The 25,603-nt window shown below is 48.7% G+C and overlaps 1 pseudogene across 1 annotated transcript; it reads left to right on the top strand.

Annotated features, from left to right (window-relative positions):
* The first annotated feature begins 16,667 nt into the window (after positions 1-16,667).
* LOC144179509 (uncharacterized) lies at positions 16,668-20,999 on the top strand (annotated as a pseudogene). Its single transcript, XR_013324265.1, has 2 exons — positions 16,668-17,581; positions 20,531-20,999. The product of XR_013324265.1 is annotated as an uncharacterized LOC144179509 (transcript).
* The last annotated feature ends 4,604 nt before the right edge of the window (positions 21,000-25,603 follow it).

The following is a 25,603-nucleotide window of genomic DNA, read 5'->3' as shown; positions in this document are numbered from 1 at the left end:
GAACTCAAGTTCTAACTTATGATAGAGTGAATAGTGATTCCACTTGGGATGACATTTCAGATGTCCGAATGGGCGACGCCATAGCGGGCCCCGTGCTCGAGAGCAGCTTCGGTGGTAACAGGGCGTGGGAGGCAGAGCATTTCGGTCCCATCAACCGAGTGGCCTTCCAGAGGAACCCGGTGAGGGTTCACCCTCATGATTGCATCAGCGGCATCATTGCAATTTAGGACTACGGAGACTGCCGTCTTCGCAGTTGTAAAGATACGTGCACATTAGCGGCGGGTTGCCGTACCGGCACGCTGTAAACCGACAGCGGCGTGGCGCCGGCCGCAAGCGCAGGCCACAACTCACCATTGCGGTAGTCACGTGGATAACTCGTCCTGAGCGCGCACTCTCGAGTCAGATCTCTCTCCGCTTTCAGTGCGCCGCACTTTCGCCACCGCTACTGTAGTTCGGTGGTGGTGATGGCGATGGCGGCAGCCACGGGCATGGCCACGCATTCTACCCGAGCTAGCGACGACAGAGCGAAAGCTGCGGGAAAAAGTGTGGCGAAAGGGTTCGCGAGAGGGCAGTATGCTGTGGTCACACGACACGCTTGTCTGTGCGACGCTTGGCGAAAGGGTGAGGCTGGGGTCTGCGCGTGACGATGATGCGAGTTAACTTCCTAAGATGTAGTTCGCGGTCCCTTTATGATACGCACTTTGCGCTGCGCAGAGGCCCACCATCGCTAGCGTGGACAGAACCCACGAGTGAGTACTGCCTCAGCCATGATGGGCGTTCGATTCCCAAGAATCAGTTTAGCAGCGCACAAATCTCTAATTCGGGACTATCGTAATCGCCAGCCACATTATGCATAGCTTGTTGAAAAAGATGATGCTTCGCCTCCCTCGTTCTATCATCATCATCATGATCATGTTAGATTATTTCCACTCATCAGAACGGGTCACGGTGGCTCGTCCCTTTCTCCACATTTTGGTGCCGAAACCCGGGCACCAAACAACAGAGCTCTCTTTTTCAACATAGCTCTCAGGAGAGATTATACCGAACAATACTCAGTGTGCTTGCTGAACGGGTGGTCGAGAAGCGGAAACAGGTTCCAGCGCGTCATCACATTCGCCACCGCTTATTGGCCTATGCGCTCTGGGGCACGGCAATAACGGGGTTCGGACTCATTTGCTCTGGGGCAGGCAAAACATGCCGTTCCCCGAGAAAACAAGTTTTTCGGCGTTGACCGACGGCGGCACACAGCGTGCGGCATGGCATGATGCCTCTACTGTGCACGTATTTAACTGTGTGTGCTGAGTGCCGCTGCACTAGAAGGGCCCCTAAAACACGTGCGCATAATGACGATGCAGCAGGACCGAGAGCGATCATTTAACACCTGTTAGTAGCGCAACAATTTTGGTTGAATATTTTCTCATCTTGTTTGTTTAAGGTTCTATCATTTTTACAAGTCCAAATGGAACAATTGTTCCGCTCTCTATATTTGGGCTCGCTTCTCATTTCTCCATTACTGGAGGTTCCGCCATGTCAGGATAAATTTTCCTGGCGAGTTTTGACAGCGTTAAATAAGGGGTTAGAGACGTTTTAGAAAATTCAAGTCACGATACTGTCACGAAGTCAAAGACGACGCAGTTGTGTTCAAGGAAAACAAGTTTATTGGAGCGAACTTGTGCTCCCCTAACAACTCCAAGAATACAGAGGCGGCGAAGCGGCAGTCAACAAAGTGACGCGTGCAGGTGAGCTCCGGCGATTCGAATGCCGCGGCGTCTGCTGTGCAGGCTTTTATCTTTCGGCGCAAGTGTTTCTGGAACCGTCGATTCCCATCCAGAACATTGTAGATCACAGAAGATTATTCCGGGCTAGCGACGTTAGGGCGAAACAGTCTGCTTATCTGAATTTGATAGCACGTGCGGCATAAATATAAAGAATGGAAGCCTCGCTTAGCTTCGAACGCAGATAATACAGCCGGGCGTGGCCCGGCAGTAAAAACAAACAATAAATAAACACTACATGGTTCGTGGCAATATTGTACATGGTCATCACAGTTAACTACGTTCCAAGCAAAAGTAATATGTGCACGAAATGGCAGACATTGTTACGCGTGTGGGCTTAAATTTCTCGTCAGTGGTAGAGCAAAAGTTATAACACCGCAATAACAGTGGCGATGGTCTTCATTAAAGAAGGACTGCTAGCCTGAAAGCCTTTTACCTATAAAATGGTGGGAGAACGGCAATACTATTTGCACCAGTATTTCTTCGTGGCAATGTGATGCTTTCCTGAGCTATGTAACTAAGTACTACGGTCAACAAACGTCTACGTTGTTTGGCAGCGGTCTTTGATTGTTGGCGGCAGTGGCTGGCTGCGCAAGTACCGTATTTTATCTTCAAGGTACACCTCGTACTTGGAATAATGACATTTAGATGGTTGGCGAGTCAAGATAACCAGGCGGAGCGCAAATATGAATGGTGTCCGGCAGACATTTGTGGCTTGTGGTATATCTGCACTCGTAAACATTTCAATCATTCGCATTACGCGCCGCGGTGGCTCAGTGGCTGAGGCGTTGCGCTGCTGAGCACGAAGTCGCGGGTTCGATTCCCGGCCGCGGCGGCCGCTTTTCTGATGGAGGCGAAGAGCAAAAACGCCCGTGTGTTCGAGATTTCGGCACACGTTAAAGATCCCCAGGTGGTCAAAATTAATCCGGAGCCCTCCACTACGGCGCGCCTCATCGCCTGTGTTGCGTCGGCGCGTTAAACCGCACAATCAATCAATCAATCATTCGCATTCGTTGATTGTAAAGTAGGTAAAACTCTATATGAGACATTGTCCACATGCGTAAGCGCTGTAACAATGTAAGCGCTGTGTTCCGCTTTGCATTCATTCGCACTTGTTTTTTGGCACATGTGAGCCAGAAGTTGCGGAGAATGCTTGGCAGCTGATATTTATAAGGCAAGATGGTTTGTCTTCATCCACTTTTTCCAGATACGGGGCAGCTGATAATCTCACTGGACACACCTGCTGGTTCTTTTCCTTCATGACTAAGAGCGGCGGTGAACTGGTTAGTTTAAAATACTTATTTGATAAAGCATGCACCTTTCACTAGACGTGAATATTTTAGCCTATGATGATTATTTTTGTGTGCGTAGAATTAAAGCCTAAAATTTATATTTTTTCTGCGAAGTTGCGGTTTCTGCAGCTGTTTACAGACTGTTTGTAGCTGTTTACAGTCTTTTTTGGGATCGGGGATCAAGTTTTTGGTGGTATTTCAGTTTTCCTATTGCGTGGCCTTTGCAACGCAGAATCTTTGATGGCTTTTTCCAAAAGAGTGGGAACCTGGACTAACATCTCTTATTCAGGAGTGGCCACTTCAATTTGCATCTTCCTTAAGTAGCTGCTCGGCTGTTTGAAGCTGAGGCCAAGTTTATTCCACTTATCGGACAGAATATTTATGAAGGGCAGACAGGTTTTATTGCCCCAGAAGTAGGAACAATGTCGGTTGGCCTAAACCTTGTTGCCACTTATCAGTAAAGAGAAGGTATATTACGGAAACAAAATGTTTATTCTCAGGAAAGCAAGAATCATTGTTGGGTGTGATATTTAAAAATAATGCTTTCACCCACGATGATTTCGGAAACTTTATTTTAACGAACCAAAAAAATTTGTCATGCATTTTTTCACAAAATCATGGTGCTGTGGTAGTTAAACACCACTAAATGGTGATGGACAACCAATGAACGTTAGCTAAAACAAAAACAACCCTTGTTAACTGTCAACAAAATATGACCCGTCGAACTACACAGGTTAATCATTTTCAAAGGGCCCTGATACGGTATGTTTTAGGGTATCGGTGTTCTTTCTGCTAAAAGCTTGCCTTAAAGACTAGGGTTATGCTGAGTAAAGTAAATTAACTTTGAGTTACTAGTTTTTGCTTCTCAGCAGATTTCAAAATAATAAAAGCTTTGGAACGTTTGTTTTGAGCCGTTATTAGGCAACAGCTTTAACTTGCATGTCTTTAACTTTAACTTGCCGGAATCCACTTACTGCAGTGCGATGGTAAATGCATTAAAGTAGTTAAAACCCTTTTGATGCGCGCTGTTTAGTATGTGTGCCTCCGAAATTGTGTTTTTAATCTATACAGGGTCCTTTCTAAGATGTCCGAACCGGGCAAATCATGGGTACAACATTGTATTTTACAAAATATCACATTTGCTCTGAAGTGTAATGTTATGCCTTTATTAACGATGACAAACCCACTAACCTTGGCAAATTTTATAGTTTGTGTAGGTAGAAAACGTAACGTGTGCCGAAACACGGGCGTATTGACTGATGTTTTCAGTGAAGGGTTACTGATTCATCGGGTTCTTGCCGGATGTAACAGCTTGTGATGTTTTGCTGAAATTATCATCTGCCCCTCAGGGTCTAGAAGAGAAGACAGGTCTATAACTTGATAAAGTGGCCAAATAAAAACGTTCTGAGGCAACTAACGGACTGGGGCGGTAGTAGACACTAGCGGTTGGAGGTCAGCTGGCGAAGCTTTTTTCGTGCATTGGACTTGTTGTTGATGGTAATGGCGATGATCACAATAATATTTACTTATTTTTTGCAGGGCATCATAAAGTGTGGTCGTCATTTTTATGAAGCTGGTAACTTTCAGCGCACTCCTTATTCAAGGGGTCCGCAAAGACGCTACTTATTTAGGGCACCTGGCGGATGCATACGACTCCTAAGAGACGTGTGAATTCTTGCTTGAGCGGAGACAATCTGCTCGCGGAGCCGTTGGAGGCTTTGTCATTGTGATTTTTGCGGATACATGTCGCAAAAGTAAAACGCAGCTTGAGCGCGCACACACAGCGATGTCTGTTAAGACATTTCTAGTGGTGTGGCCTAATAAAATTCAAATTGCCGCATCACGGTTCATTTCTCTGTAAACCCTCGTTGTTATGTGGCTCTATGTAAATAAAGTTTTATTCTTCATCTTCTTGAGGACAAGTGTCTTCCGCTGGTGAGTGTACTCATCGTTTCGCTAATGGTGTGCAATAGAGCAGATGAACTGAGAAAAGAATACTAATAATAACGCTTCAAACAGTTCAAAATTTGAAATTCCAGGCAAAGACACGCCAATCGGAAATAATATAAACGCAGAAACTGTTTTTATTAGAGCTTGGTTGCACAGGCACACACAATATTATTCTATACCACGGTTGTGGCAAGTCATGAAAGCACCGGTATACGTCGTATTTTGAGGTAACTGGAATAAAATCCTCGTGTTGTTCATTAGGGCTCACTTTTGCAGGTACCTGTCTGAAACTTACAGAAAACATTGTGTCTCAGTGCGGGATTTCTGCAAATACCCGTAAGTATTAAAGGAAAATTACAAATTTCTTAATAGAGCTTTGATAATACTGGTAAAACGTTTCATACCATAAGTACTGCGTGTTCAAAGCTCACGTGTGAAGTACAGATACTGGTGCTTCAGCAAGAACCGAGGATGAGCACCCTTCCTGGTTCTGAAAAAAAAATAAACATGGAAAAATGCTTTAAGCAGGATTAAGAAACAGAGTTGAAAGAAAGTGAGCAAGCAATTCATTCAAAATATGTAAAACAATTCAAACAAATATTTATTTCAACTTCATGTCTACAAAAGACAATCTCATTAGGGCTGGTAATGGGGTCTTGGGTAAAAATAGAGCAGAGAGCTCTTATATACATGCTACAGGGAACCATCAAGCCAAAAAAGCGACCGTGGACGTGATGGAGGCGCCGCGAGTGCAAATTGCTGCCGCGGCTAGAGAACAAGGCGCGACAGGCGGTCGAGACAGTGGGTCGGGAGACGCGTGCTGGGAGCAGCCGGCCGGTCTGCCAACAGGTCTACCGGTTTGAGACCCATTTCGTGCAGCGGTAACAAGCTACCACTCGAGCTACCTGCGCTGGCCTGCGCCACTTCGCAGCCGTGGCCGCCGCCTGCGCAGCGACCGTGCGGATCGCTCAATAGGCTTTCCTTGCCCCCGGCGCGTTTTCACGTCCAGTGTAATGAAAAACAATAAAAATAGGATGAGCAGCGTTCCGTTTTTATGCTACTCCTGAACTTTGCTTTGTCGACCGCATGCAAGAAGAAATCAATTCAAATTTGGCGCCCTTCGAAGACCACCTCATAGTCTCTACAATGGCAGAAAGAGGGCGCCAGGAGTCCGCTAGAAGTAGGAGTTCCTGTATAAACATCCCCCTCCCGAGGGGCACGATCAAATGCAGAGCATTTCCGGGGGCGCACAACGTTAAGGAGTTTGCGTTACGTTAATGTTGTTGCACTTGTGGCAACTGCTGACGAGAAAGCGCTCGTCAGCAGTAATTTGAATGAGTCAACGATATAAGGCGCGTTGGTAGCGTCCGATTCCGTGTCGGCTTTATGGCGTAGTGGGAAGCGCACCATGTACATTGCGTTCTGCCCGCGGGGTCGAGGGATCGAAACCGGGCGCCGGATAGTATTTTCTTTTTATATAGTAGGGAGGGGTGCGGTGCGGACTACGGACACCAACACGGGTGACATCGTGAGTTACTGAAATGCTCTGCATTTAAAAACTTGTAATAAAACATAGGAAAGATAATACAGTGCATTAAAGTAGGGAGGTTAAAGAAGTTACAGTGCTGTTGGCTACCATACGCATGGTAAGTGGGGAAGGAGGGATTTTAGAAAGAAAGAAATGGTATTGAAAAGACATGGAATAGAGCTTGAGGAGTAAGAAAGAAAAAGATAATTACAAAAAGAAAACAAGGGGTGATAATAAAGCATAAACTGAAACAATGAACTTAATAAAAGATAAATGAACATTGGTATACACTGTCTCTACAATAGTTCATACAGGCCTGCGTTCTTTAGGAAACGAAGTAATGCCTTTGTGGCCTTTTCGTACTGCGATGGGCAATGCCTGTGGCACAAAACAGTCCGCGCAGTTAATAGCTGGTTGTCGAGTTCCTGGATTGCTGTTGACAGGTGCAGCTTCTGCGTTGCAAACCGGGCACAGTGACACACGAGATGTTCAATTGTCTCGTCCGTGGCGCACACGTCACAAGCAGGGCTGTCAGTCATGCCGATAGTGAATGAGTAAGCGTTGGTAAAAGCAACTCCTACCCACAGCCGACACAGTAGGGTTGCATCCGAGCGTGGTTAGTTAACGGGGAAGTGGCGCTGCAGGTCAGGGTCGAGCAAGCAGAGGCGGGAGTTTAAAACTCCGGCGTGTTCCGAACAGTCAGCGTGATTGTGCGTGCGATGGCACGCAGTGACCTCGCCTCATCATGGCGTGATAACGGGATGCCGGTCAACTGGGCACTTCCAAGGGCATGATGAGCCGCTTTGTCTCCACATTCATTCCCATAAATGCCGCAGTGGCTAGGGAGCCATTGAAAAATAATATTGTGCCCATGCATCAGTAGGAAGTCATACTCTTAGCGAATGTCGGCCACAAGCTGTTCGTATAGGCCGCGGCGAAGAGCAGACCGCAGAAACTGGAGAGCTGGCCTCCAATCGCAAAGCAGAGGGAATTTTTGTGGCAATTCTTGCTTTTGGTACAGAAGAGCCTCGCGAATACTTGTGAGTTCGGATGCAGTTGATGTTGTTAACTTGCACAGCTTGAATTGAATGTCTACCGATCTGGCGGGCACAAAACAGCTCCCGCAAAACTGGAGTTCATTACCAAGCCATCAGTGTAGACATGAATCCGGTCTCTGTAGGCTTCATCTAAAAAGTGCATAGACAGCTGTTGGAGAGCTTGTAGCGGAACATCCGATTTCTTGGTTATTCCTGGGACGGTTAGATGCACTTCTGGCTTCGAGAGGCACCAAAGCGGTGATGATGGTCGTGCCGCAGGTGTGTATCCTGAGGGAAGGCTCTCGTAGTGAGCGGCGAGTATCTTAGAAAAGGATGCCTGTGGTCTAGTTTATGGGAAGGATGCAACGTGGTGATGAGGCAGCCAGGGAAATGTGTAATGTGAGCCCAGAGTGTGAGCCATGTACGTCGTTATCGGATGGTCTCTTGTGGTGCATATGGTTGCTACTCTTCAGGAGCAACGCGGTAGACCAAGACGCGTCCGGAGACATCGGACTTGTATTGCCTGAATTTCTCACAAGTTGGTTTCGCTTGTATTGGGCAGAATGAGCAGGCTGTAAAGTAGAACACTAAGAAATATTGCATTGTAAAGATGCAGCATTGAGGGAATAGAAAAGCCCCAAGTCTTTCCAGCAAGAAATTTGAAAAGTTGGATAATTCCAGTGAGCCTTTTTTCAGAGATGAGATTTGTGCTGTCTATGATCAGTCCCGATTGATCATGATTCCAAGAAAGTGGTGACTTTTCACGTGAGAAATGGGGTGTTTATTTAAATATATCCGATATTGCGACATTGTTTTACGAGTAAATGCAACCACTGCACACTTATCTGGTGCTGTTTCAAGTCCTTGTAGACGCAAGAGTGCGTATGTGTGGGTCACGGCTTTTTGAAGGCCTGCCGAACCTGAGGACGTGGAACCCCTGATGCCCAGATGCAAATAACATGAGGATACATGCAGAGATGTACAGTGGTTGGTATGGCTTTTTGAAGTCCGATCAACGTGAGATTGAACTATGGCGGGCTAAGAACAATGCCTTGTGGAACGCCCCGGAAAACGTAGTGCTGGGAGGTTGTGCCGTCGGTAGTCGCAACAAAAAACTATGCACCGGCCTCAACGGGCACCGCAGAACGAGTGACGCTACCACCGGATTGAGGATAGCACCGCTACCAAGGAGTGACGCTACCACCGCTCCCCCCCCCTGCTGAGAAGCGCTTAGCTGCCTCTTCAGAGGACTCCCAGTTGTGTGTGGAGACGATTATACTATTGTGGGTGAAGGAGAAGTCGTCGCTAAAATGACTGACGCGGATGAGGAAGAATTCAAGCTAGTGAGTCACCGCAAAAAGCGTGCCGTCGGCATACCTGTGATAGTCTCCCCGACAAAGAGTGACCAGGACTTCAGAAAGGTGAACCCTATCACCCTCTTCTCAGCGTTCGAGTCTCTGTTGGGCAATGCCCCAGTTCGCAGCAGGTTCGCTGGTCAGGGTGCCTTGCTTCTCGACGTGGCCACGGAGAAGTAGGTGATTACTCTTCTGAGATGCGAGTGGCTCGGGGGAATTGCTGTGTGCGCCCGCCTGCGTCACTCCTACGTACAGAATAAAACATAACGTGCTTTCAATGTAAGCGGAACCTTTTTATATGCGACGCAGAGCGCATCTCTTGTCGGCGGCCCTGTCCTTCCGGCGTGCGTCCGTTGTCATTGTCCGCGTGCGTTCGTTGTTGTTGTCCGCAGCCACTCTCCCCCTCTCCTCTGCGATACCGAACACTCTCTCGCGAGGGGCATTGGATTGGTTTCGGTTTGATTGGCTTGGCTTGACTTGGATTGGATTTGGATTGCATTGGATTAAATTGGATTGTGTTGGATTGTGTTGCGTCATAGCCGCGGCACTCTCTCTCTCCGCGGTCTCCTCTCCTTCGGGTGCGCTGCGCATATAACCATTGTGCCGCTCTCTGGCGGCCTTTCGGTCGACGGTTGCTCTCCGCTTGCGCTTGAACCCCCCTCAGCGTCGCATCACACCAGGGTTCCCACGAGGGGAGGTAGGCGTAATTTTTTTACCACAGAGATACATCAAAACGCAGAAAAATAAATGATAAAACAGTGCGTGAATCATGCTTTTAAAATGAGGTGATTGTTTTTTCATTGAGCGTACAGCGTGTATTTCAGGCACATATACGACAAGCTGTCGCAGTATCACATGTAAGTGTTTTAAGTGTCGGTCTGAATTTACTTTTGTTGTTCTTCGAACAGGAATGCGGTATAATTATTTAAATTGGAAATTAAGCCTAAGCGTTCGCTTTTCGAGCCATTACGAAGAAAATTGTGGCTTGATTTATGCGGTATATCCCCGAATCCTTATAATTAGTGCAATGCATCTAAAGCTGAAATTTGATAAAGGTGACGAACATCGTAGAATTATAATGCATATCACATTTTTGTGCCTCCTTATCGCACAATCATGTTTATTAGGCGACCAGTAGTTAGCCCATTCAAGACCGACAAAAACAAAGCGGAAGTGATTGAAAAAAGAAAAATTGATAGACCCGCGAAAACGGCAACTTTGCTCTTGTATGGTAAACACCCATCATACAGGCACACGTAAAATCTACAAGTTCTTGCAAAAAGCAGTAGGAACTGTAGTAGTAGCAGAAGGAGTGGGCAACAACACAGCAGCGCTAGCGTGATGCTCAACGGCTTTCTGGTTTTTGCGCAGTTTTTTGCCTGCTGTGCCGTTCCCGTGCCCGGCCCGTCCCACTCTCTTCGCTGCGATGCCAATGTGTTTGTCAGCCGTTCTCCGACAATGCTTCTGCACGTGGACAATTCGGCTTGCATATCTATTTCACTGTAGATAGTCCTGGCCTGTTCATCGCCCCGTCAGCTGATGGTCTGCGCCCCCTATCTTCCGTGACGTCACTCTGGCCCCTCCAATCATCGCTGACTTCGGCATGGTGACTGCACCAGCAGAGCTTATAAAAGCGTCCTCGACGGCTGCCTTCTTCAGTGGGCAGGAACACAGCAGCGCTAGCGTGATGCTCAACCGCTTTCTGCTGTTTGCGCAGCTAGGTTACCTGAACAATGCGAAATGCATTCGCTCCAATAATCGTTTTCTGCGGCTGTTTTCTTGCCCACACGATTGCACCTGTTCTCATGATTGTGTGAATTTATGCTGTGCCGTACTTTACTGCGTCAGGAGGCTTCTTTTGTGTGGCGATGTTGAACTTAACCCTGGGCCCAATAAGCAACCGAAGGGAAAGGATGTTCCGGCCTCTGATACTCGTTTGCGAAACTTTTCTATGGCTGAGGAAACCGTGACCCCAGAAGCCAATGCTGTTGACCTGTCGGCCGTACCTAAAATGCTTGAGGAGTTAATTCAGGGGCAGAAACGCATATCGCAGGAAATAACAGAAATCAAGAACTTTAATCAAATGATCTACTCCCGGTTTGACGGCCTAGAGGCACGCGTCTCCGCACTGGAGTCGGTTCCTGCCGCCCTTCCATCTGCCACGCTCAACGGCTGTGTGGAAAGTGAGCTTCATCAACTAAAAATCAAAATCGACCAACTCTCTTTGAGCAATAATGAGTTAGAAAATCGTTCCCACAGTAATAACTTGCTGTTGCACGGCTTTCCTGAGGCGCCTGATGAAACCCACGACATTCTGCTGTCTAACATTTCCGCGTGGTTCGGGAAAGAGCTTGAAATCGATTGTCCTAGTATTGAAAGGTGCCACAGGATTGGCCAGAAGCATGCTGATCGCCCGCGCCCGGTTAAAATGAAACTTCTTGACTACCGCGAAAAAACAAACGCCCTCAAAAATGGCCACAAGCTTAAAGATTCTGACTTTCGCATTTCAGAAGACTTTTCTAAACGCATACGTTCAATCCGGAAATAAATATGGGAGGCAGCTAAGCCCTTCCGTGATAATGGCTCGATGGTTCGCTTAAGCTTCGACCACGCGTTAATTGATAATGTTCGGTACAACTGGGACTATAATAGTAACACCCTCGTCAGGGTTCCTTCTCGCCCTCCAAAAGCCGCGTCCAACGCTGCTACTGTAACCCCCTGACGCCCAAGTAACATACAAGATCCATTGCGCGTCCTTAATGCTTAGTTAATAAATTCCCGAAGCTTAGTTAATAAATTCCCAAATTTTCTTTCACTGGTCGCCACCCATTAACCCCATATTGTTGGCGTGACTGAGTCATGGTTACACGTTTACGACAGAGAGGTAACACCACCAGGTTTCACTGTTCTTAGAACTGATCGGCGACATGGGAGAGGGGGAGGTGTTGCGTTATTTTTGCGGTCTGACCTTCAATTTTCAGTACTCCCCAGCCCGCCTGACACCGAATCCGTTTGGTGCAAGGTTTTTTTCGGGAACTTTGCCATTACCTTCGGTGTTATCTATCGTCCGCCGTCATCGAACCTAGCTCAGTTACTCGCCTTAACTTCGTTCATGCACGCGCGTATCTCGTCTTCAAGCTTGATCTGTCTCAGCGATTTTAACGCTCCCGGTATTCTGTGGCCTTCTTTATCTCTCACCGGTTATGACATGGAAATAAGCAAAGTTCTTTTAGATTTCTTATTATCCTTTGGCTTGAAACAAATCGTCGAAGCCAACACTAGAGGTGCCGCAGTTTTAGATTTAGTATTTGTTAGTCCCCATCTATTAGATAACGGCTATGAATGCGAGGTTACTGATGGCATCTCAGATCACATGGCTGTTCTTGTTTCCATACACGTTCCGGTTCGCAACAATTGCTTTGTTTGCTCTACATTTCCTGATTTTTCACGTACCGATGATTCCTCCATTATCGAATATTTAAGCGATTCTTTTGACAATTCCGAAAAATTTAGTTTGTCCAATGATTTGAATTTCTTGGTGGCTTCGTTCGAAAATATTGTTGCAACCTGTCTACAGATTTGATTGATTGATTGTAGGGTTTAACGCGCCGACGCAACGCAGGCGATGAGGCGCGCCGTAATGGAGGGCTCCGGATTAATTTCGACTACCTGGGGATCTTTAACGTGCGCCGAAATCTCGCACACACGGGCGTTTTTGCTTTTCGCCTCCATCAGAAAAGCGGCCGCCGCGGCCGGGAATCGAACCCGCGACCTCGTGCTCAGCAGCGCAACGCCTTAGCCACTCAGCCACCGCGGCGGGTTAACCTGTCTACAGAGCTTTGTGCCCCCTAAAACAGAAAAGAAAAATCCTCGCCTCCCTTGGATCTGGCGGTATATACTTCACCTGTCGCGTCGTGTTGCGAGGTTAAGGTGTGCAAAACTAAAAGGTGATACCCTTAAAAACGCCGAATTTAACGAAGCTAAAGAAGAGCTCCGCCTCAAAATGAATTCATCTAAAGATTTTTACTTTAAGGTTACATTACAAGGTTTACTGAAAACTAACCCCAGGAAATTTTGGAGTTCAATTATACCCTCTTCAGCCTCTACTAATACTATCCTAGTTAACAATGTCCCGTCTAGTGACCCTATAACTATCGCCACTGCCTTGAATGAGTACTTCCAGTCAGTATTCATAACAGACAACTTCGAAATACCCGATTTTCCACGCGAGTCGTATTACTCAATTGGCGATATAACCGTGTCTGTCGAGGGGGTTCTAAATTTAATTTTGCACCTGGACAATAAGAAATCCTGCGGTCCTGATGGAATTAACAATGCTTTTTTGGTTAGATATTTTGTGTGGATGAGCCGGTATTTAATTGTAATTTTTAATAAATCTTTATATACTGCGACTGTCCGGTTAGCATGGAAATTGGCTAAAATATTTCCCATGTTTAAATCCGGCAACAAGCAGTCACCATTGAACTATCGTCCGATTTCATTAACGTCTCAATCATGTAAACTTATCGAACATATAATCTTCAGTCATATTATGGAGTTTCTTGAATGCAATAACACTTTGTGTAACGTCCAGCATGGTTTTCATTGCGGCTTTAGTACTTGTTGTTAGTTAGTACTTGTTTAGTACTCAACTTGTTGATTTTTCCCATGACATTGCCAAGGCTCTTGACAAAGGAAATCAAATTGACGCAATTTTTATAGACTTATCTAAGGCTTTCGACACAGTTACCCATTCAAAACTTCTTCATAAACTTCGCGTTATACTTTACAACTCGGCCTTAGTTGATTGGATTGCTGGCTTTTTACATGATCGCTCCCGGTATGTTTCGTTTAACTCCACAAATTCGTCGGTAGTACATGTGTCATCCAGAGTTCCCAAGGGTTCGGTCTTGGGGCCACTTTTGTTCTTATTGTACATAAATGATCTGCCTAATTAAATATCCGCAAACATCCGCCTCTATGCTGACCATTGCGTGTGGTCCTATGTAATTAACACGAATGATGATCATATTTTGGTGAATGATTCTTTTGCTCAATTTTTCAGGTGGTGCCAGGCGTGGCATATGAATATTAACTTTACAAAAACAGTCACTTTATCTTTCAGTACACGCAGTTCCGTTTCTCTGTTTAATTATTCTTTCAATGGCTCTTCCCTGCAGCGGGTGAGCGAATATAAGTACAGGGGGGTCATCTTCACACCTACATTGTCTTGGTCAAGGCACATTGATTATACATGCAACAAAGCTCTAAAAAAGTTAGGCTACTAAACCGTACATTGCGGGAAGCTCCACTCGAAACGAAATTGCTAACATATAAAACGCTTATCCGACCCATCTTAAATACGCCTGTAGCATCTGGAACCCTTATAAAGTATCTGAAATTAACACACTTGAATCTGTTCAGAAAAGATACATTCGTTTTATTTTACGCTGTTTCGATTGCAGCTTTTCGCCGTCATCCCACCTTGCTACACTAGAATTACAACCCCTGTCCGAGCGCCGTGAACGCGAATATCCTAAACTTTTACATATTCTTACGAATACTCCACGCTACTCACAACAGAATAGCTATTTGTCGCCCGATGAACTTAAATCTACCAGAAATAGCCACAAACTCAACCTTGCAACTTTTTCTCCACGAACTAATCTATTTAAGTACAGCTTCTCCCCGCGAACAATTGAAAAATGGAACCTACTGCCAGGTGAAATTAGGTCATTGCCGTTGCAAAAATGTTTGCAGAATTTAAATTGATTCTTATGTCAGTTTTGCATAATTTCAATGTCTTGCTGTACTTTTTATCTATTATGTCTGAACTTTATGAATAAGTGAATTTAAATGTGTTGTGTTTTTATCTGTTATTCTGTGCAGAAAAGTACCAAAGTACCATTCTATGTACCAACCCACTCCTGCGATAGCCCAATTGGGCTGCAGTATGTATAAATGAAATAAAATAAAACTATGTAGCTCATATAGTTTACACAGCGCCTTCTAATGGCATAAACATTCTTGAGGGTATTAGAGGAAAGACAAATTATTTTCAAGAAATCGGCTTTCGGAGTTCACCTGCTTTTTCTTGTTACAACGGGTCAAGAGACGTGTTGGGCGCTAACAAGCATGTTTTAGTGTAACTTGGGTAATTATGACAACAATGTTTCAATTGACCTCTCAAATATTGCAGCTACTGGTTGGTTGTATTGAGGAAATTGTAGAAGATCACGAGCTATTTGATATCAAGATTACATTTCCAAAATTTTAAATGCGTGAACACCTGTAGTGACAACGGCCTCCGTGTGGCAGCGGAGGGCCGCAAATCAGCGCCCAGGCGCTCATGTCAATAAGCGCTGTACCAATCTCACGCACGCCGCGCTTTATCTTCGGGCCGAATTCTCTAAAAAACAGGCGTCGCTTTGAAACGACGTGGCAGCGCCATGCAAATGCATGTGTTCTGGGGTTGGGGCCGTCGCTTTGGGGCGGCCGGCTGGGGCAATCAGCGCAGAAAAGCGCCGTGGCAAGGGCGCGAAGCGACAAGTGAAGCGACGGGGGGGCAGTGGGTGTCACTTCGCGCCCTTGCCACGGCGCTTTTCTGCGCTGATTGCCCCAGCCGGCCGCCCCAAAGCGACGGCCCCAACCCCAGAACACATGCATTTGCATGGCGCTGCCACGTCGTTTCAAAGCGACGCCCCGTCGTTTTAGAGAATTCGGCCCCAGAATAGGGGCAACCGGCGTTGTCTTCATAATCCTGTGGAACTTCCTCGCCCGCAAAATGTGAGTTGTTATCACGATTGCCGAGTGTGGCTGCGACCTGCCACCATTTACGTGCGGTTGCTACAATGCATGTGCAAATATTATAAAAGAATATGCAAGTGAAAGAAGCTGACAACCTTGTAATCTACAAATCCGATGCCTTCGGCCTGTTCAAATGCCGCTTGCCTCAGTTCAAGCCGAGAGAGAGCGAGAGAAATAACATTTATTGAAAGAGCTCCCCCTTATGGGGCGGTGGCGGCTGCCCACAGGGCCGCAGCGACCTGGAGACCTCGGGAGGTGACTAGCATCTGGTCTGAAACCTCGGAGCTCAGATCAAACACGGCGTGCGTGTCACGTATAGATCTCCAAGTGATATCAGTGCGTGGACGTGGCTTTACGGCGGTCAGCTTCCGCACGGAGCCCGCTGCGCCCATCTGGAGAGCAGATGTTCTCAGCGCCGTAGCTCTGCCCGTAATTACAATTTCGAAAATTGTAATTGCTACTGATACATCAATAACTCATAATCCCCCACAATGTCCTCATTACAACCAAGCATAAAAGTAATATGTTTAGACAGTGAATTAAGAAATTCTTGTTCATTATTCTCCTAAATTCCTCTTGGAACGCGCTTTATAGCTCCCGCTAAGGCCCTTGGCCCACGAAAAGCAATTTTACCTGTGAAGGTTTTTCTTATTAAATTACTTTAGGTCTTCCCTGAAACACATTATATATAACAATAGTAACTCATGGTCGGTGCACTTATGGACTGATGCATTTGAAGTTTTTAATGCGATGAGTGTTGTGTCATTTGAACCGTGTCCTTGCGCATGCACCCGCTCAGGGAGTGCCACTATCTGCCCTGTTCTCTGCTGCGGCTATCGCTTATAAGCAGCCGCGCCTAATCCTCTGCGTTCTTCGACTAACATCTGGTGACCAATAAACATGGTCTCCTCGTCCCGGTTGACTACTGCCTCCGTCTAGTCAAGAACACAACAGTGGCGACGAGGATGGGATTGCCGTGACCAGGAATCAACGGAGGCAGCCGGGTCGATACAGCGACATGGCTTCGCTAGGCCAGTTCGAGCGATTCGACGAAGATGAGGACGAAGACTTTGAATCATACGTGGAGCGGTTTGAACACTACGTCCGCGCCGTGAAGGTGAGCGATGATTTGAAAGTCTCGACATTCGTGACCGCCATGGGCAAGAAGACTTACCGCACTTTAAAGAACCTGCTCGCCCCGGCAAAGCCTGAGGAGAAGGAATACAGTCAGCTCGTCACCGTTCTCAAGGAGCATTACGCCCCCAAGCGAATGGTGATTGCGGAACGGTTCCGGTTTAATCGCCGGTCCCAGCATGAAGGTGAGAGTGTGGCTGCATTCGCCGTGGAATTAAAAAGGCTGGCGTCGTCGTGTGAATTTGGGCCCTTTCTGGAAGAAGCGTTGCGGGACCGGTTTGTGGCCGGCTTAAAAGACCAACCGACCCAAGCGGAACTTCTCAAGAAGAGCACATTGACCTTTGCCACAGCGTGCGACATTGCCAAAAGTGTTGAACTAGCTCGGCCGAGACTAGAAAGTTTCAACCAGCTACGAGACAACCGGAGGAAGTGCATGATGTTCGCCACACCTACCGGGCCACGCCCGCAGCTAGAGCTTCAGCCAAGCCAGCAGCAGCAGCCGACGGAGCGGAACACCCCATCGAAATGCCAGACTGTTTCCGCTGCGGTGGATCATCCCACGACGGAAGGTCCTGCCCGTTCCGGAAATACAAGTGCCATCTATGCAAGCGGATGGGTCATCTGTCGAGGGTCTGCAAGGCTGCCTCATCGCGCGCGGTGCGGGCCGTGGACGACGTCCGTGACAACCTAGAGACAATGAACGGTGAGGACGAACTTGTGCTGCATAACATATTTGCCTGCGACAGTAGCCATCCTAGCTATACGGTGAACGTTAAGGTGGCAGGTAGAAATGTGCGAATGCAAATCGACACGGGGGCATCTGTTTCGATTGTACCTGAAAGTGTGTTTGTGAAGTATTGGCCAGACCTAGCCCTGGAAAGTTGCCGAATTAGGCTACGAACGTACGGGGGCGTTCCCCTGCAGACCGTGGGGAGGGTGAAGGTACCGGTCGAGCACCATGGTCAGGCGGTCACCCTCCCGCTAGTTGTCGTGCGGACGCCACAGAAATGTGAGACGGTGCTGATGGGTCGAGATTGGCTGGAGGCTCTTAAGCTGGACTGGTTGAGCGTGTGCGGTGTCAGCGTAGACAAGGTAGCACAACTGGTAGAAAAATTTCTAGAGGTGTTCGAGCCCGAACTTGGGTTGATAAAAGGCACCCCGGTAAAACTGCTTTTGAAAGAAGGGAGCACGCCCGTGTTCTGCAAGCATCGAGCGGTGCCTTTCGCGATGCGAGACGCGGTGTCAAAAGAATTGCAGGCGCTGGTAGGAGCTGGGGTCCTAATTCCGGTTCAACGTAGCGACTGGGCAACGCCTCTAGTGTTCGTTTATAAACCCAACGGGGAGGTCAGAATTTGCGGGGATTATAAAATGACAGTAAACCAGTCTCTCCGAACGGACCATTACCCGTTGCCAGTAATGGAAGATATCTTCGCAACGTTGCACGGGTGTAAATACTTCACAGTCCTAGATCTCTCAACGGCCTACCAGCAACTAGAACTTGATCCGGACTCGCAGAGTTTGGTCACCGTGAATACGCATCTTGGCTTGTTTCAGTATACACGGCTACCTTATGGGATCACGAGTGCCCCGTCTATTTTTCAGGCGGTAATGAATGACCTGTTAAAAGGCCTAGATAGAGTATCCTGTTACATTGATGATGTGTTAATCGCTGGGGAAACCTTCGAGGAGTGCTATCAGAAGGTGGAAAGCGTGCTAGCTAGGTTTAAGGAACATGGAATTAAACTGAAAAAAGAAAAATGTAAGTTCTTTGAGACGTCACTGACCTACTTGGGCCACGTGATAGACGGGAACGGAATTAAGCCTTCAGACGTAAAAATAGCAGCAATAAAGGAAGCGCCAGCCCCAAAGAATAAACAGGAACTCCGGGCGTATCTGGGACTGTTGAATTTCTATGGCAAGTTCGTTCCCAACCTATCAGCAGAACTAAAACCGCTATACGACCTACTCAGAGATAGCACAAAATGGAAATGGACAGCTGAGGCCGAGCGAGTGTTCCAAACAAGCAAAGGATGGATTACGCAAAACACGGTATTAGCCCACTACGACCCATCGAAGGATCTCGGCCTCGTCTGTGACGCGTCAGCCTACGGAGTGGGAGCTATACTGTTCCACAAAGAAGGCCCAGTGGAAAGGCCGATAGCCTTTGCGTCGAGGATTCTCAGTAAATCCGAGCAGGCGTATGCGCACATCGAAAAAGAGGCATTGGCATTAGTGTTCGGGCTGCGCAGATTTCCCAAATACTTGTTTGGTCGATCCTTTAGCATATACTCTGATCACCAGCCATTGCTGGGCCTGCTCGCGCATGATAAGCCAGTTCCCGCAATGGCAGCAGCGCGTGCTCAGCGTTGGGCTTTGCTTCTTGCAGCCTATAACTACCGCTGGGTTTATCGCAAGGCTAGCGAGATTGCAAATGCTGACGCACTGTCGCGGTTGCCTTTGCAGTTGTCGAGCCAAGCACCCGAGTCGGAAGACGTACATTTTTTTTTCTGTGCTCGACGAAACTCCGCTGTCTGCAAAAGAGATTAGAATGGAAACGAAAAGGGACAAGGTCCTGTCAAAAGTTCTGTTTTACACTCAAAACGGCTGGCCTTCGCATGTGGCAGAAGATACACTCGCCCCTTATTTTGTACGGCGTAGCGAACTGTCTGTTGACCTGGATTGTGTAACCTGGGGAAATCGCGTGATAGTGCCTGTTGCGCTTCGGGAAAAGGTGTTATCAATGCTGCATGAGGGCCACCCGGGAATGACGCGCATGAAAATGTTATCTAGAAGTCACGTGTGGTGGCCGAGGTTAACTCAAGACATAGAACGAGCAGTGAAAGAGTGTATGACGTGTCAACTGGCGCAAAACTCTGCACCCAGCGTCCCATTGTTGTCGTGGGGCTGGCCGACGCGAAGGTGGGAGAGAGTGCATTTCGACTTCGCGTATCGAGAGCAACAGTGGTTTCTTGTGCTGGTGGACGCGCATTCAAAGTGGGTGGAAGTGTGTGTGATGAAAGCGACGAACAGTGAAAAGACGGTGGAAAAACTGCGTAGTGTGTTCGCTGCTTATGGATTGCCGGAAGTAGTGGTTACGGACAATGGCCCGCAGTTCACGTCAACTCAGTTTTCAATGTTTTTGAGCAGGAATGGCATTCGGCATGTGAAGTCGCCTCCTTATCATCCAGCATCAAACGGCAGCGCTGAACGGTGTGTGCAAACCATAAAAAGAGATCTCTTCAAGCAGGTCCTCGACGAGCAGCGGACTGGGGAATCAAAGACTCTCCAGCATCGCATTGACCAGTTCCTGTTCAGGTACCGCAACACCCCAACCGGTACTACAGATGAAACTCCAGCGCAACGGTTCTTGTCGTGGAAGCCGCGGACGCGGTTGAGCCTTTTGCATCCAGATATGGAGAAAAGAATGACCGAGAAATTGGAACGAATAAGGGAGTCGGCGAACCAAACGCGAGGAGGCTGCAAAGAATTCAGTGAAGGCTCCCGCGTATTAGTGAAAGGCGTGCGCCCAGGTGACGCCCGATGGCTCGAAGGAACCGTGCTCAGGCGTGTGAGCATCAGCACATACGTTGTGTCTACGGGAGGAGAGGTGCGCTATGTTCATGCCGATGACTTACGCCCATGTACCTTCCAGGAGGGCCCGAGGTACCATCAGGCCCCGGAATGTGAGCTTCCGGACGGCTGGAATCCCATGGCACACCAACAAATCCCACTCGGGACTCCGGACTGGGCAAGCACCGCAGCTCCAGGGGAGCTCATGCCGGTCTCGGTTACCAAGGCGGTCCAGCCGGCCTCGAGTCAGCCCTCGACCGAGGACACTGTGGTCCTACCACCGGCTACGGTGAAGCCAATCGCAGCCCGTAGCCCCACGTCTGCAGATCAGGCCTCCGTGCCAGGTCTTACCTATCCCGAAGCCCGCGCATCAGAACCGGAGAGGGACAAGGATCCCCAACCAGTCCTCCGACGCAGCACGCGGAAAAGACAACCCCCGGAACGCTACAAGCCGTAGCACCGACTAATGAACCTTGTGTTGGGGAAGGGATGTTGTGTCATTTGAACCGTGTCCTTGCGCATGCGCCCGCTCAGGGAGTGCCACTATCTGCCCTGTTCTCTGCTGCGGCTATCGCTTTTAAGCAGCCGCGCCTAATCCTCTGCGTTCTTCGACTAACATCTGGTGACCAATAAACATGGTCTCCTCGTCCCGGTTGACTACTGCCTCCGTCTAGTCAAGAACACAACAATGAGCATGCATTATCTCCGTAAAGCCCAGTAGCGAACTCAAAGCGGAAGGCAAGTTCGAGGCGCTTGTGCACTGTACGGAGACAGCCAAGAAGATATTGCCGCGAACCATACATTGGGTTTGTTTATTTGTGTTTTGCTTTTACCGCCCGGCTGCGCCGGTCTGCGTTATCTCTGCGCCAAGGGAAGCGCGTGTTCCATTCTTTCTTTCTGTGCCGCATGTGTTATCTGTTGTGATAGGGAGAGCATTCCGATCTTACGTGAACAGCCCAGAATAATCTTCTTGGATCTACTATGTTCTCGATGCGAATCGACGTTTCGAGAACCACGCGCGCCGAAATATAAAAAGCCTGCAGTGCGGACGCCGGGGCATTCGATTCTGCGACGCTCGCCGACGCACGTACGTCACTTTGTTGACAACTGCTTCGTCCTTGGCTACGTGATATCTGGTGGAGGTGCTGGGTACGCACCCTTCATGCCCACTACAACCTCTGGAAGCCGCCAAGCCAGTCCAACAAGAGCCAGCCTCCGCGTGCAAGATTTACCACCCGAGTTCGGTCTACTACCGGAGAAGACGAAGAAGAAAAACGTCGCAACCAGCACCATGCTCAACCAAGCCAACCCTCCTGTCGTTCTGCAGCAGCCACGGGAACCGCCATCATTCCGAGGAGCCCCCGCAGAAGACCCAGAAGAATGGTTGGAGAAACTGGAGCGCGTCCGGAAATTCAACAGGTGGGACGACGCAGAAACGTTCCGGCACGTTTTCTTTTACTTGGAAGATTCGGCTCGCACTTGGTTCGAGAACCACGAGAGCTCCTTGACAAAGTGGGCTCAGTTCAAAAGCGAGTTCACTAAGACCTTCACTACCGTCGTGCGGAAAGAAAGAGCCGCCCTTTTGTTGGAAACGCGCACGCAACACCCCAACGAAGGCGTCGTGATCTTCGTTGAGGAGATGAAGCAGCTATTTCGCCACGCGGACCCCGAAATGACAGAAGAAAAGAAGTTGCGCTTCTTAATGCGCGGAGTGAAGGAGGAACTGTTTGCTGGACTTGTCCGAAATCCGCCCAAAACCGTCGCCGAATTCGTGACCGAAGCCAGCACCATTGAGAAAGCCCTTGAAATGCGTGCTAAGCAGTATGACCGCAACTTTGTTGGCGCGGCCAATGCGAACGACTTTGGCAGCACGCGGATCCCGGCCGACAGCCTACGCGAGATATCACGTAGCCAAGGACGAAGCAGTTGTCAACAAAGTGACGTGCGTGCGTCGGCGAGCGTCGCAGAATCGAATGCCCCGGCGTCCGCACTGCAGGCTTTTTATATTTCGGCGCGCGTGGTTCTCGAAACGTCGATTCGCATCGAGAACATAGTAGATCCAAGAAGATTATTCTGGGCTGTTCACGTAAGATCGGAATGCTCTCCCTATCACAACAGATAACACATGCGGCACAGAAAGAAAGAATGGAACACGCGCTTCCCTTGGCGCAGAGATAACGCAGACCGGCGCAGCCGGGCGGTAAAAGCAAAACACAAATAAACAAACCCAATGTATGGTTCGCGGCAATATGAAACTAACTCTCACGGAAAAGCTGAGTGGCTCCTGTAAGGTGGGCGTGCAAATAGTGTTGAGGTCCTACACGAGGTTTCGGTGCGTAAGGGCAGCGGCAAGTACACATTGCAGTCCACGATGTTCCAAGTGGGCTCACGAGAGTGAAATGCAGCTTGGCATTCTCCTTCGCTGGAGACAAGAGTGTTGCAGTGGCGCCGGTTTGCTCCTAGAGTGGGGGCGCCCATTCAGCAAGGATTCGTCAAAGCGCTTCACCCGGCATATTTGGCATATTTTGGCCACACCCGCCGGTGTGGTTTAGTGGCAGCGACGTCGTCGCGCTGAAACCGACGACGGAAGTTTCAGCTGCGGCGCTATGGCTGTTTTTTTTTTACGAATGCGAGGAACGAAAACGCTAGTGTGTCGAGATTTTCGTGCATGTTTAATATCGCGGGTGGTTAAAATTAATTCGCAGCCCTCCTCTACACAGTAGCTCACAGCCCAGTTGTAGCTTCATGGAGTTAAGCGCCCAAAATTTAAGTGAATTTTAAGCGTTGTTTCCGCCAAAAAGGCAATACCAGCACGTGCTCCGGGACGGTAACAAATTATCGTATTTCGCTACAGAATTGTTATTTGAGTGTACAAGTTAACGCCGGCGCCGAGTTAGGGCGCCGGGTTAATTTTGACCACTTGAGGATCTTTAACGGGTGCCGAAATCTCGAACATAAGGATGTTTTTGCTTTTCACCTCCATCACAAAAGCGGCACCTGTGCCGCGAATCAAACCAGTTCCTTGCGCTCAGCAGCTCAATGTCATAGCCACTGAGCCACCGTGGCGGGTGCCCCGCATGAAGAGAATTCGTGTCCACGGCAAGCCCCAACAAAGCAGCAACACAAAATCACAGCGCCGAACAGTGAGGAGACGGAGGAGGAATAAATGTTTATTGATACCGATAAAGGAAAATTGAGCGCTGGATGATCTTCAGTGTAGTAGCGTCGACCATCCAGCGTGGGTCGCGTCCCTAGTCCAGGATGCCATGGCCCTCAGCTGCTTGTCTGGCCCGGATGACCCGACGGCGCTGGTCATCCAGGACCTCGCCGGACAGCAGGGCCTCCCACTGCTCCGTCGATGGCGCCAGGAGCTCTGGGATTTCCTTCACACCTTTGCACTCTCACACCATGTCGTAGATTGTGTTGGGGGTGCCACAGAATTGGCAGTCATAACTGTACAGACTGGGATGAATCATGTGCAACTGAGAGGTGTTCGGGAAAGAGTTAGTTTGGAGTCTTCTTAACTGCGTTGCTTCTTTTTTGGTGAGTTGTGTATGAGGAGGTGGATATTCCGCCTGCTCAATCTGTAATGTTCGAAATGTCCCTGGTCCGTCGTGGGATAGCTGGGAACATCGGTGGGGGAGTGGCTTGAGCTTCTGTGATGGGGGTGAGCGTAGCGGTAGTTTCCGGTAAGAATGATCTCGGCCAGCGGCATCAACCGCCATATTACCCTCCAGAAACTCGTGCCCCGGTGTCCACACGTTGTATATGTCTGGTACATCTTCTTTTTGATCCGTTAACTTCATGAGTACATTAAAGGGGCACTGACACAAAAATTTTACAGCTTGTTTTTTTTTGTTGCGATATGTAGCTAGTGACCTACTTATAACCTGTAGAAACCTGATTTGCTTCAGCGTGCGACAGTTGTTTAATTGGAGGCATTTGCAATGCGGCCAGTCGCAGTTTCGGTTTCAGCGAGTGCCGCGAAACGATGGATTTTGTGGATTTTGTGTGAACAAAGCTGACCACGTGACCGTCGGAGGGATATCACAGAGCAGAGCCGCCGTAGCACTGTCGAATCCGCATCGACGGCAGTTTCTGCGAATGCCCCCACATACTGATCTCGCGAGGCTCTTAATTAAAAAGCGACCGTGGATGTGACGCAGGTGCTGCGAGTGCAAATGCTACCGCGGCTAAAGAACGACGCGCGACGCTCGAGATGGTGGGTGGCAAGACGCGCGCTGGGAGCAGCCGGCCGGTCTGCCTACAAGTCCGCCTACAGATGTGTTCGGCTTAGCACTGCAGCGGATATTCGAGTGCCGCTCTCGTAAGCGGTGCAGATGACAACTTTTAATGCAACCCGCCATCGCATCATTAACTCCTTTCTCATGTAAGCCACCATCGTCGGGACTTGGGGACGATTTCGTGCAGCGGTAACAAGCTATCACTCGAGCTACCTGCGCCGGCCTGGGCCACTTCGCGGCCGTGGCCGCCGCCTGCACAGCGACCGTGCGGCCAGCTCAGTGGGCTTTTCGTGCCTCCGGCGCGTTTTCGCATCCAATAAACAGTAATAAACAGTAATAAACAGTAATAGAAACAGAGTGCCTGGAATCGCTGGAGAACTTTGGTCGCGGCCAGCTGCCCGATGAGCGGACGAAATCACGGCGCCTCCGCCGCCAACGATCGGGTCGTTCGTTCTCGAGAGCAGAAGCTCCACCCTCCGGCCCTCCGATTGTAGCGGCGAGCCGGGCGAGCCGGCGAAAAAAACCGGCAGTGCGGAAGCGGCAAACACAAACTCGTGACGTGTTTGGATGTTGTTTATTTTCACAATATCCTCGGGATGTCGATTGCGCGTGGTCCTCTGCTGGCTGCTCGGTTGTGTTTCGCGCACTTTAAAATTGATTTTAAATATGCTCTAGGCTGTATGCGCCGCTGATATTTTGCAGATGATGTATGTGTGTTTCCACCAATCTGTCTCCGAAGTTATCTCGCCTTCAAAATTTTGTGTCAGTGCCCCTTTAAGCGTACTGTGGAGAAGAGACCCTGCTGAAAATTTCTGCAGGCGCTTTGGGAGTCTGTGATTATAATCATTCGAGCTTGGCTTTCCGTGATCGCTGTAGTAGCGAGAGCAATCGCTGCTTTTCAGCGGACTCAA

The sequence above is a fragment of the Haemaphysalis longicornis genome, unplaced genomic scaffold (assembly GCF_048455015.1).
Source record: "Haemaphysalis longicornis isolate Haplotype H1 unplaced genomic scaffold, Haemaphysalis longicornis Haplotype H1 scaffold_4, whole genome shotgun sequence".
Lineage (NCBI taxonomy): Eukaryota > Metazoa > Arthropoda > Arachnida > Ixodida > Ixodidae > Haemaphysalis > Haemaphysalis longicornis.
The sequence above is the reverse complement of the archived record's forward strand: the minus strand, read 5'-3'. Positions and strand labels throughout refer to the sequence as shown.